Source organism: Oreochromis niloticus, unplaced genomic scaffold, assembly GCF_001858045.2.
Source record: "Oreochromis niloticus isolate F11D_XX unplaced genomic scaffold, O_niloticus_UMD_NMBU tig00007226_pilon, whole genome shotgun sequence".
Lineage (NCBI taxonomy): Eukaryota > Metazoa > Chordata > Actinopteri > Cichliformes > Cichlidae > Oreochromis > Oreochromis niloticus.
The window spans coordinates 8,662-16,004 of record NW_020328433.1 but is presented as its reverse complement, the minus strand read 5'-3'; the positions used below and the strand labels follow the sequence as shown (position 1 = coordinate 16,004).

At 42.7% G+C, this 7,343-nt stretch overlaps 1 long non-coding RNA gene and 1 pseudogene across 1 annotated transcript; one reads left to right on the top strand and one right to left on the bottom strand.

The window, feature by feature from the left end:
- Positions 1-4: 4 nt before the first annotated feature.
- LOC109198997 (biotinidase-like) lies at positions 5-936 on the top strand (annotated as a pseudogene).
- Positions 937-2,083: 1,147 nt separating this feature from the next.
- Positions 2,084-2,548, bottom strand: LOC112845391 (uncharacterized). Its single transcript, XR_003218199.1, has 3 exons — positions 2,474-2,548; positions 2,291-2,381; positions 2,084-2,202 (listed from the first exon to the last, which is right to left on the bottom strand). It is a non-coding gene; the product is annotated as an uncharacterized LOC112845391 (long non-coding RNA).
- Between the last annotated feature and the right edge of the window lie 4,795 nt (positions 2,549-7,343).

Below are 7,343 nucleotides of genomic sequence, written 5' to 3'. Positions count from 1 at the left end.
ACTAGCTGTCAACATTCGTAATGACAGGCTCATCATGACAGGAAGTGGCATCTACACCCCTTTTCTGCCACCTACCACCACGCCAGGAAAGGGGACCAGAGGAGGCAGGCTGCTGGTGGCCAGAGTGCCAGTTTTGGAGCCACTTGAGGTAAAACAAAGTGCAGCCAAAGAGTGGAGGTGGTGGGGAGTCAACAATATCAGCGGCTACAGACTCTGGATACTGCTACCAAGATAGCTGTGATGACCCTCCTCCTCCCTCCTACCCCACCTTCATCTCCTCTATGATGTATGACACATTTACATTTGTCCTCTTAAATGAGACACAAGGCGACATTAAAGTGTGCAACGGCACTTTCTGCTGCCGCCTGCAGTACAGGTGGTTACTGCAAGACCATAAAGAGCTCTATGCTTTCGGCGCACTTGCAGGAACACACACCGTCAACGGACGTTACGCACTGCAGGCAAGAATCACATGAATTTGAATATTTCTAAAAAGGTTAAAACTGACAACTCACTACTTTTATTTGCCACATGTTAAATATCTACAGGTTTGTGCAGTAGTCTGTTGTGCAGGGTTGGATCAGAGCTCTTGTGGACAGGAAGCGGAAGAAGCAGAGTCTAAAATGGACTTCCTGTTGGAGGGGAACTTTGACACCAAATACGTGTACCCATCTATTCTGACAAGCCGAATGTTCCTGGAGCAGCCAGAGAGTCTGGAGAAAGCTGCAGACGGGAGACTGACCATGAAACATTCAAACACGAAGGGTGGCCTGGTCACTGCCTGCCTGTATGGACGAATGTACCACCTGGACAATGAATAAACTTTAGAGGGATCAGGAAAATAAAGTTCAGTGTTATGGTTAAGAGCTGCTCCAACCTTCAGCTGTTACACATTTCTTTTATCTCTTATAAAATAAACCAAAACAAATGTCTTTATTCATCTGTTACTTAATCTTTACAGTACAAACATTCCACCAAGTAGCATTTATCCTCTGTTTGAATGTTGCATATTCCTCAAAAGGCAATATTTAATAGTTTCTCTCTCTCTCACACACACACACACACACACAAACACACACACACACAAACAATCCACACAGTGACAGCCACCTTCTCTTGTCTCCTGTACACAACACAAACATTAAGAAGTTACAGCATTGCAAGTTATCCATTCCTTGGGCTGCTCATTCAGTTCATCAGTTGTACAGTACATTGGTCTTACATCCACCTGCTGTCACAATCTGCTCTCAACGATTCAATCTCCACCTGGAATAAATACGTAGGTTCAATATTGACTTTCTCTCCTAGGAATCAAGAAGTCGATCCTAATCATGAATGCAGCATTATAAGTGTCCCAGAGTGACAGTCAGTGGCTGCTGTGAAAGCTCAAAGAACTCTGAATAAAATCTCAAGTACAGTAGGGAAAACGCTTCTTCAGCTGGTCCATAAGATTGTCCCTCAGTTTCTGTATCTTAACAAAGAAAAAAAAAGCAGTCCTCTGAGCTTTTCTTCACCAGATGCTCCATTAGTAAATGTGAATGAAAAATCTTTGAAAAGATTTAAAACTGTATCCTCAAACAGAAAGAGTTCAACGTAAAAAAAAACCACTGCTTTACATTGAAAAGGACGCTGACCATGTTACTGATCGTACAGTGATGCCGTGGAAAAAAAAAGTGGCAAATTATTCTTTATTTTACCAAATTATTACATTAGTGCATCTTTTCCACTGTGTATGCACCTGAAGGAAGCAAGCATGTGGTTCAGACGAGGATTATTTTTTAGATTTGAAGAGACTTACCTAAGAATACTCTGCTTGTATTTACTGCCCTGTCAAGCTTTTGTCAGTGATCTATTAAGGCTCCTGAGTGGCTGGCTAACCTGCCAGTATTGAGGTTCCACTAGTCCTCAGTACGTTTCTGAATCTGAGTCATTCATTTCATCATCTCCGGAGACAGAGGACAGCAGGCGTTCTGGCCTGCAGTAGGAGGCGTGGTCAGGTCTCAGTGGGGCTGGAGTATCAAAGGCCACACCTTTGGAAATGTGGTTGAGATAGGGTGGTGGTTGATGACTGTTTGAGTAAGCGAGAGAGTGGGCAAAGCTGCTATGTGACCATGGGTGAGGTGGGCATCATTGAGTTGAGGATGAGGGCCAAGCAGTCAGCTACATCCCGATTGGGAGCACAAGCCAAAGCTGGAGTGTAACCTGGGAATAAAAGGAGGAAAAGGGTTCATAGTACACATTAGAATTACACCTGAAGAGTATGTGTGAGTACAGTGAGATGAAAGCTGACCATTCTCATCCACAGCTAACACACTGGCTCTTTCACCAGCAGCTCCTGGACCACCACTGTCAATCCCTTCCTGGCTGCTACATGCAAGGGCCTGCAGGTAGAAGAGTGTTACAGTAAGTTCACAGTGGGTTTTGCAGGTTATCCTACTGTTTACAGTAGGTGCAACCTTCAGGTTCTACATACGTCTGCAGAGCAGCGTTGGTGCAGTTAATGAGATTCCTGTCGCTGATTTTCTCCAGAATCAACAAGGCACTGTCTCGTGACCCTGAGAAGAACAGAGAGTACCAAAGTCATCTGCAGTGACCACATGAGATGTGCAACAATCCTGCCTTTGTCAGTATGTTAAAGAGATGACGTTCTGAGCTTCACATAAACGTTAATCTCGCGCAAAGCTTTAAAAGCTCTTTGTGTGACAGTTACGGACCAGTGCGTGTGTGTGTGGCAAATATTATTGTTCACAATAATATGACATTCTCCAAATTGTGCCTTTAGTGATGCAAGTGAAACATGTGATGATGTGGTTAAATGTGTCTGCCAGATGTGTCCAAAGTGATACATAAATGTTCCAAGGGCCAGGGCCAAAACATACACGTCCACACATTGCAAAAATATAAAATCTGAATTGTAACTACTTTCAACTTTAAATTTTTAATACTGAATGACTAAAGAACATTTCCTGTCTCTGAATAGCCCTTACCTTGCTGCAAGCCAAATGCAATGCTGTGTTCCTGTCTGCATCTTGCAGTGCCAAGTCTGCCTTAGCACCGCTCACCATCACCTCTGTAACACAACACAACAGTGGAGATAAATACAAGTGAAAGGTTAAGAAATCAGGGACCATTATTTCCACAAGTTTATCCCAGGATCAGTTAGTGTACTGACCCACAGCATGGTCTGTCCATTTAGAGCTACCATCATCAGTGGTGTTCTGTGCATGTGGGTGTCAACAACATTTGCCTGAGCTCCATGGCTCAGAAGAAGGGAAACGCACTCCACATGGTCAGAAAAAGCTGCAGCATGAAGAGGAGTCCTGCATCAACATCAACACAGTTATTGTAAATACGTTCTGCTCACTAAGAACAAATACAAAAAAAAAACCCCTTCCACACAAGATGTTAAGTCTGTCTGCATCTCTTACCTGCCCTTGGAGTCCGTTGCATTCACAATATTTGCACCCAGGGAGCATTAACATCTCTGCCACTCCCTCATTATCGTTTATCCTAAACACATAACGCAGCCTGTCACACACCCTCAGAGCAAATCGATCCTCATAAGCATTCGGTCACTATTGAAAGGAAGCCCTTGCTTTGTTGTTAGCCCTGCAGCATTTCGAGGTGTATATTGGATCCAGCTCTATACCTGTTCAAGTATTCACTGACCACAACCCATTGGTGTTTCTCTCCCAGATGCAAAACTCAAATCAGAGACTTATGCGTTGGTCCCTTCTTTTGCAAGATTTTAATCTGCAAATCAAACATAAGAAAGGGACGGAAAATGTTATCGCTGATGCCCTGTCTCTTAGTTTGGAAATTAAACAATAGGAGGGTTGTTTAATTCTTATGGAAGGGGGTGTTACGAACTTGTATTTCATGTGTTTGTTCTGGGCAGGTAATATTTGTTTATGTTAATTCAGCTGTGCCAGGGCTCTGCTCCGATTGGTGCGTGGATACACCGCCCTGACGCGACTGGTTCCAGCTGGAGGACCCGCCCATTAAAAGGAGGCTGGAGTGCTACGGCTGGAGAGGTCCTCGCGTTTCCCCTCAGCACCCAGCAGTGTACCTGTGGCAGTCGTTGGCTGCAGTGTTGTCTGAAAAGTTGTGGAAGTGGAGTGGGTAGGGGTGAGCTGCCGTTTCTTTTGATCACCCGTTTTCTCCTGTTTTGAATTAGTTAAGGAGGTCAGACTCTGTCTTTATTTTTGACTTTATTTTGGTAAGGTCAGGGGTGCGGGATTTGTGTAGATTTGTTTTGTTTATTATTTTGGCCTTGGCTCGCCCTGAAGTGTTGACACTCCCGTTCTGTTGTTCCTCTTCTTTCTTCCACCTTGTAAATAAATCACAATATAACGAACGGATTTGTTTCCTGTGGCTGCTTGGGTCTTGGGGGGAGCGAGTGCCTCGTTCATGTTATTGCCTGGCCCTAGACGGGTCGTAACAGTAGCTTCCAGTGAGTTTTTTTAAATTTTATAATACAGAAAAGCAAATCGTCGTATTTCTAGCAATTATTATTAGATTTGACTTGTATATATCAGTAGTTGTTTGTTTTTTTTTGTTTTTTACAGTACTTAGTTTTTAGAGCACATGTTCTACTTTGGGAAGTACCCTGATATGCCTCTTTGTAACTAAAACAAAGTCATTCTCCTGCTCAAGAGAGTAGCTTTAATGCGTGAAAACTGGAAAGGTGTTGAAGACAGTGTGTTGGTTTTACACTCATTAGGGTATTAGCACTGGACTCTATAAGGTTCAGTTGTTAGTTCAGTGTTGGGGGTGTTTGGGGAGGGATGAAATTTTATTATGTATGTATTTATTTATTTGCAACGGAAACAAACTATACTGCTAGCAGGAATAACAACGACGTATGACTGAAAAATAACGCTTTTAATTTCAATTCAAGTTAGATTTTTTCTTTGTGCGCAACGCAGATTTTCTGTGCGCAGAGACCGTGCCAGCGCACTGCGCAGCTTAGAGGGAACATTGGATACAGCCTATGGCGTTTGGTGTGAACAGAGACGTTGCACCTGCTGCTAATTAACAGCACAAGGGCGGGGCTTACGCTCAGCTCAAAGGCCTTTGCAACGTCACAATAAAGGAACTTCAAAGGAGCTTCCAAACCAAGGGCTTAAATAGAGCCTTAGCGACGCTATACTCTCTACACAAGTGAACTACAAAGTTGTTCCGTCTAAAATACCGCTGAAAGTCTAAAATACCAGTGAAAGTCAACCTTTATTAAATATGTCTCACATTTATGCTAGAGCTAATGATCGCCATGGTCCAAACTTCAACAAGGCCCTCCAAACGTCCTCAGTTCAAATGCCAAACAAGGTACTGGCAGAGCTTAAAAAATTCAGAGCTCAAAAAGAGAAAGAACTAAAAATTAGAGGGAATGAATATATCCGACATATAATTCAAAATAATCAGCACAACGATATTCTAAGAAAAGCCAGGTTTAAGTCACTCCACAACAGCTGGGAGGACGCAATCAGGCTAAAGAAAGAGATAATGCAGGAGGAACAAAGGGAAAGTCGGGAGTGGAGAGAGGCCGGCAGGAAGGCTGACGTGATATTATTGGCAAAGCATATGGAAGAGGCGCAAAAAAGGCGTGAAAATGCATTGAACTTTGCCAATATAATAACGAGACAGTCAAAGAAAAACGTGCTTTGGCTGAACTTGAGAAAGAAATTGAAACACAGCATTTGTTAAAGCAACGACGTCAGGCCACCGAGAACGAACGCCGTCTTCGCGATATGGAGCTGGAACTTCTCAAAGCCGCTCGTAAAAACATCCCAGTTTTAGACAGAACAGAGGGGAAGAAACATAGTGTGGTTTTAGAAAAGGAAGGTTCAGATGACTTTCAACCAAAGCAAAGAAGCATTCCTGCAAACTTGTACTGGTCGGGTTCGTTTCTTCCGTTGTCAGCAACGCAGCAGCTCAGAACAAACAACACCTAAAACGGACGAGTTCGGCTGCCAACAATTAATAAAACAAACAGGCTTGTGTCTGTAGCGAAAGACTCGCCAGCTAATGCTAAAAAACTCATTCCCACACCCCCCCCGCCCTGTCTGAGAAACCACAGAAAACACAGCGTGCCCCATTATTAAAAACCAATACAAGGTTGTTGCACTTTACGCACCACGCTTATTAGAGACGTGGGACATAAACACAAATAAAAATTTACTCCCACCCCGCCTCCTCTTCCTATTAACCACAGAAAACACTGTGTGCCCCATTATTACAAATTAAGACAGGGTTCTTGCACCTTGCTTATCACGCTTATTACAGACATGGAAATATTAACAGCAGTAAAATATAAAAAACACACCCTCTAACGGTTGCAGCAGATAGCCGCCCTCCCTGAGCCTGGATCTGCTGGAGGTTTCTTCCTGTTCAAAGGGAGTTTTTCCTTCCCACTGTCGCCATGTGCTTGCTCATAGGGGATCATTTGATTGTTGGGGGGGTTTTTTTTCACAACAACAGTTGTGAAAATATTCACAACTGTTGTTGTGAAAATATAACTGTTGTTGTGAAAAAATTCACAACAACAGTTATATTGCAAATTCTTCACCATCCATCAGCCATTACAATACAATTAATAAAAATCTTGAAATACATAAAAATGTTGATGTTTGATTTTGTTTACTACTACGTGTCTGATAGTGATTATCTGAGTAGATAAAACAGTGGTCCTGTACCACCAACATCATTATGGAGATGTGTGAGAATGACTGGGAGATACTGGGACTACTGTGAAATCAGAAAAAGCAGAGTGGGGAGGTACATTGCTTCTCCAGCTGTGTAAATTACATTTTTCTCAGCAGCAACAGCTTTGGGGTTAGGAGAATACCAGGACCAGTCAGTGCACAATTACCAATTCATCAGCTGCATAACAGCAGCTGGAGCCTCACAGCTGGAGCGCACTGTACTGAGTGAAACATTTTCACACTTCGGCGGCTCCGCTTTGTGTTGTCTTTTTTGCACTAGATTCTGAAGCTGCAGGTTTGATCTATCTTCAAACAACCTTGACTGAACCAGCAGCAAACTGTGTGTTGTGAAATATTTATTCCCACTATACAACTTGTAGTCTGCAGAGGTTATGTCTGACCAATAATTCAGACAAATAATTACAAAGATCTGTTAGTTTATACTTAAACCACAAAGGAGCTCATTTCAGTATCCAGTCAAAGACTCTTGGTTATAGAAAACTTTAGCAATTTTCTTTAGCAGCTGAATTGAATTCGAAACAAATATCACACACAATGGCCTTCGCTCAGTGTTTTACATTGTTTCAACCACTTTTTTTTAACAGTACACAACATCATTAAATCTCACAGTTTACAAAA